This window comes from Stenella coeruleoalba (assembly GCF_951394435.1).
Source record: "Stenella coeruleoalba genome assembly, chromosome: 1".
Classification (NCBI taxonomy): domain Eukaryota; kingdom Metazoa; phylum Chordata; class Mammalia; order Artiodactyla; family Delphinidae; genus Stenella; species Stenella coeruleoalba.
Genome location: NC_137169.1, coordinates 172,310,500 through 172,324,273, shown reverse-complemented (window position 1 = coordinate 172,324,273; position 13,774 = coordinate 172,310,500). Strand labels below are relative to the sequence as shown.

At 39.9% G+C, this 13,774-nt stretch overlaps 1 protein-coding gene across 6 annotated transcripts in view; it reads left to right on the top strand.

Annotated features, from left to right (window-relative positions):
• Positions 1–557: 557 nt before the first annotated feature.
• The window catches only part of HMCN1 (hemicentin 1), an 883,583-nt gene continuing 870,366 nt past the window's right edge, over positions 558–13,774 (top strand). For all 6 annotated transcript variants that reach the window (XM_079903114.1, XM_079903100.1, XM_079903116.1 and 3 more), the window contains exons 1-2: positions 558–1,103; positions 9,724–9,796. The gene's annotated coding sequence lies outside the window, so the exon portion shown is untranslated. The remainder of the gene's footprint in view (positions 1,104–9,723; positions 9,797–13,774) is intronic.

The following is a 13,774-nucleotide window of genomic DNA, read 5'->3' as shown; positions in this document are numbered from 1 at the left end:
ATGTGGTACAACAATGCACCCCATAGAAAGGGGTCCTTGACAAGGAAGTTACAAATCTCTTTTACCACATGATGTGTAAGTCTTCAAATTTAATCTAGTGTGTATATGCAAATTTCTGTATGGTTGGTCTTTTCTGTGAGTACATCGAGTTTGTGTTCATTATTGTGTTTTGCCAAGCAGGACTGTAAATCCTTAATGAAATTCTCAATATAAGGAGTAAAGGATTTTCTTTCCTTTAGCAAATGGGGCCTCTGTTACCCACAGGTATCCCACAGTCCCTGCAATGGGTGACACTGTCAAAGGGAAGGATATTTCACTGGGAATAAAGAAGGAAAACAGTAGTATGTCCTTGTTGATTACACAGTCCAGACAAATCCTGGCCACCATCTCCTGCAGGAGCAGGGGGCTTGCTCTGTTGGTAGACAAGCTGCTACCCAAGTGGAGTGATGCACCTGGTGAGTCAGGACCCCTTACAACTTCACACCCAGCTTCCTGCCCAAATCGGAGTCAATTCTGTTTCTTAGCCAAATGACATAAAAAACAACTTGAGGAAAATATAAAGAAAGTTATGCCCTTTTGAGACAGTTTATTTCCAGTAGTGTCTAGCCTGTGGCTAAAATTCTGGATTTGAAATTAGGAGAGCTGAGTACAGACTAGGCAAAGACAGAAATGGAAAGTTCTCTGGGCCTTTCCCACCTTTAACAGGCACTACTTCAGAAACTTTGACAATTCACCTTCCCTGGGTCTCAGTGTCCTCATATTTTTCTTTTTCTTTTTTTTTTAATTTTATTTATTTTTATTTTTGGCTGCGTTGGGTCTTCGTTTCTATGCGAGGGCTTTCTCTAGTTGCGGCAAGCGGGGGCCCCTCTTTTTTTTTTTTTTTTTTTTTGCGGTATGCGGGCCTCTCACTGTTGTGGCCTCTCCCGCTGCGGAGCACAGGCTCCGAATGCGCAGGCTCAGCGGCCATGGCTCACGGGCCCAGCCGCTCCGCGGCACGTGGGATCCTCCCGGACCGGGGCACGAACGCGTGTCCCCTGCACCGGCAGGCGGACTCTCAACCACTGCACCACCAGGGAAGCCCAAGGGGGCCACTCTTCATCACGGTGAGCGGGCCTCTCACTATTGCGGCCTCTCTTGTTGCGGAGCACAGGCTCCAGACGCGCAGGCTCAGCGGCCATGGCTCACGGGCCTAGTTGCTCCGCGGCATGTGGGATCTTCCCAGACCAGGGCTCAAACCCGTGTCCCCTGCATTGGCAGGCAGATTCTCAACCACTGCGCCACCAGGGAAGCCCAGTGTCCTCATATTTTTAATTGGGATGAGAGGAAGGCTGGGGTTGGTGACAGTGAAGAAAGGGATTTCATATTTCATAAATTCTAGATAATTTATCTAAAGAATTCCCTGCTCTCCCCAGACAACACCCAATGGGCTCATGAGACCAGCAGTGAGATGATCATCCCACAAACTGGATGAAATAGAGAGACCCCCCCTCCAACCCGAATCCCCTCGCAACTGCTGCAGGAAGTCCCCAAGGTTTGTCAAACAAGTGATTTGGAATTTCTGTCGTCTCTCTGGCTGCCTTGTGGTTTCAGATATTGCCAGTGCCCTGAGACTCCTGAGATGCACACCGTCACGAGCGTAGTACCTCACTCCTCACTCTGTCATAGTGTGCCTTACAACAGTGCCCACAGAGGTCTGGGTAATGTGGCCCCAGGTTATTGTTTACCGGTACTACTGCAGGTGTCCTTTCCCGAGGATGGACAAAAGCTTCTGAGGATCAGGCTGGAAACAATCCAACTGCATTCAAAATCACCTTTTCTGTCAGAAGACCTGTTTCTAAGCATGGGTATAGACTGGCATAGAACTTCTTTCCTTAAGTTCCTTGGACCACTGGCCTTCAAACTTTCTGCTCTCCAAAACTTTAAAAGACTTTTTGTAAAACTCTGTATCTCTTTATGCATTATCAAGGCAACATCTGAACATGTTGTACAAAGAATCTATTTTATAACATCTTCATTCTTTAAATACTTTTCCTGAAAATCTTGGAGTTGCAGGTTTGCCTCATTCAGGTCAGATGTTATTCATTGTAAAATGAGAGAGCAAAATATCTGGCCAAAGTAGAATGATTCTTTTTTTGGTCAGGAGAAGGCTGACTTCATTTTTATCTTTTTTATTGCAAGTAAGTGTGGTTAAATGCATATCTGTGCAATGTCACTCCTTAATTCAAGTTGAGATTAAGTTGAGAGAGAGAAGGTTTGGAGCTTCCCAGTGTCTTTCTTTGCTTTGCTCTTTCTCTCCAGAAATCTCCTCAGGAAATCTCCATTCCCTCATGGTCCCTCTGTTTGTGGCCTGGAGTTGTTTACCCCTGGAGCAAACACGCAAAAGTTATATGCCCAGTGGGGCTTTGCTTTCACTTTCTTTTGTAAAGTGGTTGCAGGGCCTCTGGTTGGGAAAGGGGATGTGGAAAAAGGAAACATGGGCCATGCCACCGCAGTGTTCTCTTCAGTAAACCAGTGTTATGAGAGGACACATGGGAGTTCAAGATTTGAACACTGATTCTGTTCAAACAATCCCTGCCTGTGAAACCCTCCAAAGTATGTGTGTGTGTGTGTGTGTGTGTGTGTGTGTGTGTGTGTGTGTGTGTGTGTGTGTGTGTGTGTGTGTGTGTGTGTGTCTATGTGTCCACACATACCCCAGTTAAGTTATGGGCACCCCAGTTTGAAGACCACTGCCTTACACCCCCTTATTCACCCCAGCTGGTAGGTTTGATTGCTCTCTTTAACTTAGGCTTCGAAATTTGAATATTTGCAATGTACCAGTCAATTTAGCTACCTAAGTTTATCTTCCTGAAGATCTTGTTACAGATAATTAACTGTGCCATCCAAAGTCACGGTAGCAAAAGACTCAGGAACCAGAGTGAAGTCCTCTTAGTGTTTTTTTTCCCCCCTACCACAAAGGCATTCTTAGTTGTACAAGACTTGGTCAGCTGAGTATGTGAATTAAGGGAAGGATTAAAAAGGAAACCTCAGCCTTTATAAACTATTTCTGATTATTTTCCTCGTCTTCCGTCAACCCCACATAATATCTCATCACTTTGGCCTGCCTTCAGCAAGAATCCTGAACCCTTCATGTTTCCTCTTAGGACCTTTCCATTCACCAATCCTCCCCTGCTCTCTGCTCCCACCCCCTTCTCTGCTCCTTGGCTTTTCCTTGTGTTGGGAGCCCATGTCTCTTCCCTACTAAAAAAACCCCATTGTACTAGCCCACCTTGAATAAAGTCTTCCTTACTGTCTTTAACAAGTATCATGAATAATTTTTTAAGATTCCAGTAGGGCTTTAGATAATCTTGTGAAGCAGTTTGATTTACTTAGAGAAATCTTCATAATATTATATTAATTAGATATAACTCATAAAACAGTGACTTGTTAATTCATAGAACAATTTTCTAATGTCTTTTTGAAATTTACTATGTAGTAGAATAAAAGATTCGACAGCTCTTAAATAGCTTTTATTGAAAAAAAGATAAATTGTATCTGAATTACTCCTAAATATTATAAAAATCATTTCCCTTTAAAAATAACTGGCCAAGAATCCAGAAAAATTCTTCATTTTAGAGGTTCTCCCTACCTTTTGCTTTTCTTTTCTCTTATATCAGTCATTTTATTTGTTTATCGTGGACAGTAAGAAATCAGTTTTTACTTTGAAATTAAAGACACTCACTTTTGTCTTTAAATTTTTTAAACTATATTGCTTATTTTTTGGATAATGTCTTAGGCTAACTTGGCAATTTCTAGAGTTTTATTAATGAAAAATTATTAGATTTACTGCCTCTCTCCTGTTGGGTATAAAAGGAATGGTATCTAATTATACTCTAATTTCCCACTTTTTTTTTACTTTTAATTGTTTATTTTTTCCATTCAAAAATTGAGCTATAACTCACATAGGCTTAACCCTTTTAAAGTGTACAATTCAGTAGTTTTTAGTATACTAACTTTCTTTTTAGATAGCATCTAGGGTCACCTTTTTAAAGGGCAGATTTCTACACTGCAGTTCTTCCAGTTTACAAATGAATGGCTTTTCTGTTCTTGAAGCACAGAGCCCAGCACAGTGCCTGGCAATTTATTGGTCCTCAACAGACATTTACTGAGTGAATGAAAGAATTGAAATGTCTGCCTTTGGTTACTGAGCTGCCCTTGAACAAGCTTAGAAATGAAAAGCTTTGAAGGATTTCAACGTCCCCTTGAACATCATGATTGGCTGCTGTGGATTCTTCATCTTGCCCCCTTTTTGCGAACCACACTGGCAAACAGAGCACAGACTAAGGTTACTACCCTCACTCAAGTTACATTCAAATCTGGGTGTTGAAAATGTCCTATAGTTAAATGGCACGGATGTCACTCATGTTTCTTTAGTCATATTTCTATTATACATCTCTTTACGGGCTTTAAAGAATTTATTTGCCATTAAAGATATATCTGATCATGGAACTTGAGCCTGAAGAAAAACCAAGCAACTTTCAGTGTAGGGTCTACCAATCCACCTTGAGAATGTGTATGTGCATATGCAGTTGCTCGCTTCTTCCTCTCCCGGGAGCTCTCTTGAGACAGAGCCCTGGGACAATGGGGTCTTCAGTGTTTGCTGAAGATAGATCAAGGCCTGTGGAATTCAGTTTATAGTGTATAATGCATGAGGAATACAGCTGCCCTGAAAGAAGAAAATATTTTGTATTTTGAAATAGTTTTGATATGTTGGATTTATTTATTTATTTATGGCTGCATTGGGTCTTTGCTGCTGCACACGGACTTTCTCTAGTTGCGGCGAGCTGGGGCTACTCTTCATTGTGGTGCGCAGGCTTCTCATTGCGGTGGCTTCTCTTGTTGCGGAGCACGGGCTCTAAGCTCGCGGGCTTCAGTAGTTTTGTGGAATGTGGGCTCAGGAGTTGTGGCTCGCGGGCTTAGTTGCTCCACGGCATGTGGGATCTTCCCAGATCAGGGCTCCAACCTGTGTCCCCGGTATTGGTAGGCAGATTCTTCTTTTTTTTTTTTTGTGGTATGCGGGCCTCTCACTGTTGTGGCCTCTCCCCTTGCGGAGCACAGGCTCTGGACGCGCAGGCTCAGCGGCCATGGCTCACGGGCCCAGCCACTCCACAGCATGTGGGATCCTCCCGGACCGGGGCACGAACCCGTGTCCCCTACATCGGCAGGCGGACTCCCAATCACTGAGCCACCAGGGAAGCCCCGGCAGGCAGATTCTTAACCACTGTGTCACCATGGAAGTCCCCGTTGGATTTATTTTTTTTGTTTTCATCAGCTTACTTTTAAAGCCAAATCATGAGTCTATATTGAAAATTTGTGTGGTTTAAAAAGCGTTTCCTGAAGGAAAGCTGTATCAACTATCAATAGGGACTTTCAGTTTTCTTATTCATGTCAAGTTCAACACAGTAAACAAGTTCTACTGAAGCGAAGATGCACATAGAACTTTCCTCTTACAGATAAGTCCCTTTAGGACAGCCTAGCAGGGTGTTAGCTCTTCACTGCCTCTCCAGGGGTAAGTGTTCTGTGAGCTACTGCAGCCCCCAGCTGAGCCGCAGCAGATGTTGGGGCCCCTCATGAACCAAAGCACACAGGTATAATCCTGACCCTGAGGGAGCAGTACCTCTATAGGAAATCATTATGCTTCTAATCAATTCAAATTAATTGATTCAATTTTACAGTTTAAAATTTGCATTTATACTAGTCAAGCAAAGGATCCTTTATGAAACACTAATTTTAGGGCTTCCTCACCTCTTGCCTGGATTCTTGTCATTGTGTCCTAACTGGTGTATCCGCCTCTTTTCTCAGGGCAGTTGAATACTGATTAGAATTGCCAGATAAAATACAGAATGCCAAATTAAATGTAAATTCCAGAAAAACAAAAGAAATTGTTAGTATAAATTTGTCCCAAAATATTTAGTATATTTTGCCCCCAAATATTACATAGGATGACTGTAATATATGATGGAATGACTTATCATGCAATCTTTAAAAAATTCTTTCCACCTATCAGTGCTGACCACTTCCAAATCTCAGTACCCAGCCTCATCATGTGCTCTAAACCAGCAGTTCCCAACCTTTTCGGACCCAGGGACCGGTTTCGTGGAAGACAATTTTTCCATGGATGGTGGGTGGGGCATGGTTCAGGCAGTAATGCGAGCGATGGGGGAGCGGCAGATGAAGCTTCGCTCGCCCGCTGCTCACCTCCTGCTACCAGCCGGGGACTGGTACCGGTCCGTGGCCCGAGAGTTGGGGACCCCTGCTCTAAACTGAGTATCTTCATTGTGATGGCTTGCAGACAAGTTGAAATCTAAACTCATTATCTTCCCTATCCATGTTCTCAATTTCAACAGTGTTGCCACCATCCATCTAGCTCCTGAACTGCCCTGGACCATTCCCTTTGCTCCAGTCACACTGGCCTTCTGGTTACTCCTCTAGGTTGGCCAAGTTCCCTCCTATCTCAGGATGTTTGCACTTGCTAGTTTCTGTACCTGGAACACCTCCCACCTCCAATATTTACATGGCACTCTCATTTCTACCAATTTTATCAAATGACACCTTATCAGTGAGACCTTCTCTGATCACCTTATTTAAAATTACGTCCCCAACTCTGACAATCCTTATTTTCTTCTCTGCTTTATATTAATTAATTTTGCTTATCTATCTCTCTCTACTAGGAGGTAAGCTTTTTATGATAGGGATTTTTTTCACTGCTAAATTCCCAGCACCTGCAATAGTGCTTGGTTTGTAGCAGGTGCTCAATAAATTTATTTGCTAAATAAATGAATAAGTCAATACATACATCTATATATCCACTTTCAAACCTCATTGTCTTCTTATAGGAGAAGATGCCTGTTCTGTGCATCAATGTACCCACCTTATTGCCTGGCACATAGTAGAGATTCAAAAAGTGATTTTTTTTAAATTAAGTTCATTTAAGTTGGGAGTGGTAACAATGGAGAGGGAATAGTGTGTGTCACTTTAAGAATACTTATGTTTTTATTCATCGTGTTTATAACCCTGACATTACTACTGTGTACACAATCCTTAAAAGAGAAAACTACCAGTCATTGTATTCACTTGTTTACTGGAATGAAAGTTTGGCTTACACTGTTTGTAAACACTAAAAAATTGGAGGGACATATATGGGAGCATTGTGGGAAAAGAATTTTGTTGGTTTCAAAGTAGTGACACTTTCCTGCACACAGTTCCCATTTTTGCTTTAATCATAATCAAATAGAATATAGGTCCACAATTCTTTATTGAAAACCTTTAGGAAGCTGGGTTCAGGATTCAGACTTTTCACCTCAGGTTTTAGAAGGTAGAATGTGCTTCCTTATTCATTACATAGTCAGCAGTCTCGGGCAGACTTGACCAACCATGTCAATACTTCTGCAGAGAGAAGTCTGAATAGTCACGCTGGGTAGGATATGGACCCTTAACAGCCCACATAGGTTCCATTCAGGTTTTTCCACAATAATAAATTTGACGCCAAAAGCATGGGAAAAGTTGATTTTCAGAGATTTTGAGTTGTTCTCCTCGCCTGGGGGTGTTATTGTTGCTGGGTGGTAACACTCAAGTGTTGTATGACCCAGAAGGCTTTTGACTTTAGGAAAGTTCCTGTTCCTGTTCGGAGTTCCAACCCCAATGACGGAACAAATGATACATGATTCTGATTGAATGACAACTCAGTGTCACCCAATAAATCGATCATTTAATTTTGAATGATTTAAAATATAAATAATTCAAGCAAATAGATGCAAGAAGGAAAATGTCCTTTTCTATTCAATATCCCAGAACCGTGACTAAAAGAACATGGTCACATCATTAGTTGTGCAGAAATCAGCGTTTTCATTTATTGCTTCCAGTTTGAAGTCCTTACGGCAGAGTTTCTCAAAGTTTAAGTGTTTAGACTCTACAGCAGGGGTTGGCAAACTTTCTCCTGCTAAAGGGACAGATAACAGATGTTTTTGACTTTGCACATCGCATGTCTTGTCCGCATGTGAGTGTGTTATTTTCTATACCATCTCTGCCCCAGCACCTCCATTTTCTGCCCAGAGAAAACTGCCTGACCCTGGAATTGTCAACATGTTAGGATAAAGCCGTCAAAGAAAAATCTTGTTGGCATTTGGCATTTGGATTTATATTTTGTAGGAGTTACCCTCGATCAGATAACCACTCTTTTCACTCTAATGGATGACAACCAAATCATTTCTTGCTGTCAGAAAACAGCTTCTCAATGAAAAGGCACCCCTGGGAAGAGGTTCACCTCCAGAAGGAGATGGCCCCGATAAAGACCGTGCCGTCAGCGAGGGGCTGGGTGATGTCATATCCTGCCTCCTGGGTTCTAGATGTCCTTCTCTAGGACACTGTTTAGGTATCCCTTGTTGGATCCATAGCATCTAACTAAACAAAATTCTGATTTTTCACTTTTTCAAAGTTAACTGCCAGCCTGGGATATTTCTGTTAAAGGGTACTTTTAAAAATAGGGAATATTTCTGTTAAATAAATAAAATACTACTTAGAATAGCTAACATTGTGCTATCCACTGTATTAAAGCACTTTACATCAGTTCTTCAGGGTAATCCTCACCACAACCTTGTGAAACAAGTATTATTAAGAAACCAAGGCTTAGAGCAGATGACTTCTCCAAGGTCACCCAGTTAGTGTCAGCTGAGCTTCTAACCCAGATCTTATAGAGTCAACCTTATACACTTAAGTATTATAGAATATGGCCTCATAAATATATATAATTTTTTGCATGAGAAGAAGAAAGGCCTATTGGTTATGCCTTGATTTTTTTTTGTAGATGATCTTACCATGAGGAATATTTAAAAACTGGCTTTGCAATATAGTGCAATTGATGCCATTCTTTTTGTCTGAGGAATGATGGATGCCATGACCTTTTCCTTTTTTAGGGATACTGACTCTTTTCTTTGTAGCATAATCTTCTAGCAGGTTGTTGTTGATTTTTTTAAAATGTGGCTTCTAAAAAATTAGCTTGAATTTTTGTCACAAAGATTTTGTTTCTAAGAGAAAGTTAAAACCTTTCTGACATTTTTTCTATCCTAAGCCATTAAGACAGTTTTAATAAGGTTTGAACCTTCCGTAATATTCATGAAAAGTGGTGAAGAAATAGAAAACAGTTAAGTTGTTAATTTAGTACCTATGGTATGGCTAATAGTCTTTTCTCAATTAACTTATGATTAAAGGCTTTACATTTCTTTTTAAAAAATTTATTTATATTATTTATTTTATTTTTGACTGGGTTGGGTTTTTGTTGCTGCATGCAGGCTTTGTCTAGGTGCGGCGAGCGGGGGCTACTCTTTGTTGCGGTGCGCGGGCTTCTCATTGCGGTGTCTCCTCTTGTTGCGGAGCACGGGCTCTAGGCGCGTGGGCTTCAGTAGTTGTGGCTCGAGGACTCTAGAGCACAGACTCAGTAGTTGTGGCGCACGGGCTTATGTGGAATCTTCCCTGACCAGGGCTCAAACCCGTATCTCCTGCATTGGCAGGTGGATTCTTAACCACTGCGCCACCGGGGAAGCCCTGGCTTTACATTTCTTTTCCCCTAGGTTTTCTGTACCTAAAGTAGAGAAGCGACAATAGTACTAATTATTTTAAGCTCATTGAAATCTTTAAGAGCCTATATTTTATCGTTAGTGCATGGGCTAAAGGCTGTTTTTCTCATTATAGGGTTGAAGACTGACTGACCCTAGAATAGAAAAGTAATAAACATCCCCTTGGAGACTTTCTCCCGAGAGAGGAGGTAAGAAGCTGCCTTGTAAAGGTAATTCCCTTTATTTTCTCCAATAAATACCCTGTTGGAGAAAGTAATGAAAGAGAAAGAAAGAACAACTATGCTCCTTTTGCCTTTTGTACCTAATACAGGGGATTCCAAGTATCAGAACCAACAGAAAGTATTTTCCAGACAAGCCTCCTTTTGCAGAGGCAACTATTTTAAGTTCTGCTGCTAATTTCTGTTTCTTGATTTACCAGTTCTGGGCCATATGTACTGACTTCTTGCTGTAAAGGATGAGAAGAATTCTCATAGAACCTTCTGTCTAAATTACTGTCTTTTGTCTCCTGATATTTGTTACCTCTAGCATCATATTCAGTTCTAGAGGTTGCCTGTAATGACTAGACAATATAGATGGCCTCTGTTTTCTGCCTGACTTTTAGATATACCTATTGACTCCTTTCCTATGAAAGTTGAGGAAATTAGCACAGGTATTCATTTTCTACTTTTTTCCTCCCAATTTTCCTTAGTTATGTTTTTATTTTTAAATGGCCATGGTTTATAACATGCTTCATTGCCTTATCAGCCCCTGATTGCCCTCAGGATAAAGTCCTAATTCTCTACTATAGTGAATAAAATCCTTAACCACCTGGTCCCATCCTATCTCCTAATCTGCAGTACAGGAGTTCTCACTGTCCTCAGGGTACCATAGCCTTGTCTCTCTCTGGGACTTTGCACATTTTATTAACTCTATCTCTGGAATTCCAACTCCTTTTCTTTCTGGCAAATTTCTGCTCATGCTTCAAGGATCCCACGGACCCTTTCATAGAAGCCTTCCTGCCTCCCATTTTCTGGGGTGGTCAATCCCATGGGTCCCCATAGCTCTCTTCCTATCTCCATTCCAGCACTTTTATATTGAACTATGGTTTTGGGTGTATGCATCTCTTCTTGAATATGAACATTAGATGTGTGCATTCCATTTCTGTGTCTCTGGCCTCCAGGGTAGTTTCCTCACACAGAATGAATGAATGAATACACAGAAAAGAAAACGTTTTAACCCCAAAACAAATACATTTGGGATATTTTTTCTTTCCTAAACCAATTTTATTCAGCAAAGTTTTCAGTGGTCCTTTCCTGGTCTGGTTTATATTTTTCTTTACTTTGAATACCTTGTCTACCTCCTTGGGGTGGGAATAATTGAAGGAGAAAATAATTTCTGCCTGTATTGCTGGTAAATGCATTGCTACGCTGAGCTCAAAAGTGAGGAAGGAAAAGAGAAACATACACCAGAACATGACTTTTTATCAACATATACCATTTTAGAAATTTAAGTCACAGAACAAAGGGAGGATAAAATTACTTTGAAAGGATGTTTGTTATCAAGGGCTCTAAATAAAAATAATTTGTCTTTCATTCTTACTTTTTTTCTTATACTAAGTCAGTTGAAAAAAAAATCACTCAATATGCATTTGAGAAGAGAATCAATTCCCAAAAGTGTTATTTATTTAAAACAATCCCTTAGAAACTACTACAAATGCATGATCTATTTTGAGTAAACACAGAATGTGGCCACAGGTTCAGTTGAATTGGCACAATTTCAGTTCTCTGTTGACTAAAATCAGGCCACATGTTGATCCTCATACACTTGTTAGATTTCTGTTATGCTCTTAACTCCTACTGATGTAAAACCGATTAAGGCCAGTGGTGAAAAGATGCTAATGAACTGAGTACCCAGATATAATTGTAGTTCTCTGTGTCCTGAAACAGTGTGATTTTTTTTTTTTTTAAAGAAAGGTATTTAAGCAATACATGAACATACACCAGTAAATTATAACACAGATAATTCTGGGAGCCTGTCTTCCATCATTCTGGTGCCACACTCATACACCTACTTTTCTTTTTTTGCTAAATTTATTACTTTTACTTGTGTTAAATAGATTTTCTGTTTCAATAATATAAAATATATTATTACTATACAATATTTACAACTCCCAGGATATCAGATTAGCATTTGCAGTAGCTCTCGTCAATTAAAGTTCAATAATGAGTTTTGGTTCTTCAGTATCTAATTTATTAATCAATACTTTAGGTTTTTAAAAATCTATTTAGAATATGTAAAATCCTGAAGTTGGTTGGGGGATTCCAGTGTAATTAATTCACTAAGGAATACTTCATCTAAGTCACACTGCAGTGGAAAAGGAGAAATAAACATGATTTCTCAGTGTGAATATTCACTAACAATTTAGATAATTTTATACCCAATTTATAAGAATCACAATACTAAAGGTATAATGGGATGAGTACAGCCAGAACCCGGGACTCATCCACGTCCCAGTTTGCCACATCTCACTGGTTAGAACTTGGAAATACCAGTGTTTGCACTCACACATCAAGGCTTGTTCTAGGGAAAGAAATGAACACCATGTTTCAGATTAATCTGATTTTACCAACTTTTATACATTTGAACAAAACAATCAAATCAGGAGTCAGGGAAACTGAAAGAAGCTGAGTTGAGGAGAAATAAACCAGGAGCAGAGCTGAGAGTCCTGACTTGGAGTCTCTTCTCTACTCTGAAGCTGATGAAAATGAATGACTTGCCTGGGTCATGGTTTTCACTTCTAAAGAATCAGGAAATAGTCAGCAAATCTTTATGGTTCTTCACTGTTCAAATACCCTATGCTCCTGTGAGTCTACAATGATCAGGAAAGCAGACTAAGATATCAAGAGAAATTAGAAACAGAAGATCGACCGCAAACTCAGGCAAGAGGAGAAGAACCCTTGTTTTAAAGATTAGGTTTATACTTAGGCCATTTAAGGGAAACTGGCCTATAAATTCACTTAGGAACAAATACTGGTCTGTCCTTTGGGCATTTTTTAAACTGCAGGCCTATTATGAAGGTAAGTTATGACCAGCTAAGTGTGCCTATATAATCAAATCATCTTTGTATAAGTAAGGATGAAGGAGATGCCAGTCTATTACATCATGAGTCATAAAGTAAGTGACTTAAGCTATGTCAATAGCTTGTGTAACAAGAAAAAAATCCACCGTTATTAAATAATAGGGTAAGATTTGTATCACATAATTTAAAAGTCAGGATCAAAGCTTTGTTGTGGCACATAGTATAGACTACCGGCTCATTACTTCATGATCACATCTCACTGTAATAAGATTATTAGCAATATTTTTTCCTTTTATTTTTATTTCTAGTAAATATTAAGTCTTCATGTTTGGGGCAGTTCTTAAATCTAGACCAGTCTAAAACATAGTAAAAAGTTCCATTCTGTCAAGCTAGTCATTATTCATTCTCCAACTGAATCTTAAAAGAAATCTATCTTTTAACTTCATCCTCAGTAACCAGGGTAAGAAGGTTAATCATATAAAAGATGTAAGGTCAAATCACTTGTTTTTTCAGAATCACCAAGTGAAATCCATCCCTGAATGGATGCATCAAGTTGTAGTTTGCATTTACCAAAATGTTGAAAGAGTACCTCTTCATATTTGTTGAAAGAGTACCTCTTCATATTGAAGAGTACCTCTTCAATCATTTATTCAATTTGTACTATGTTCCAATTGTACCAAACATTTACATAAATTATCCTATTTAACCCTCGCAATAATTTAGGGGGTAAATATCATTATCCTCATTTTACAGATGAGGGAACTATGTTTAAGGAAATTGGATGTCAAAGTGGCAAAGCCAGGCTTTGAAGTCACTTCTCTTAATCTCTCTGGAAGAGGAAGGGTGACAGATGGAAGGTGAGTAGTTATTAAATTCAGAAGAATAAGAACTTGCTTGTTCTAGTAAAATCAGGAAAAGTGAAATTCTACTTACTTGGTGACGCTTTGGAATATCCATCAGGCACTCAGTAAAACATAGTGTTCGACAACTGATTGATCAAGCCTGGCATTCAACAGGATTATTATCAAAGATGAGAAGAGTTTGGTTGTGATAGCAATTGTGTTAAGTAAGCAGAAAAAGTGTTATTATCCTTGTTTTACAAAGGAGC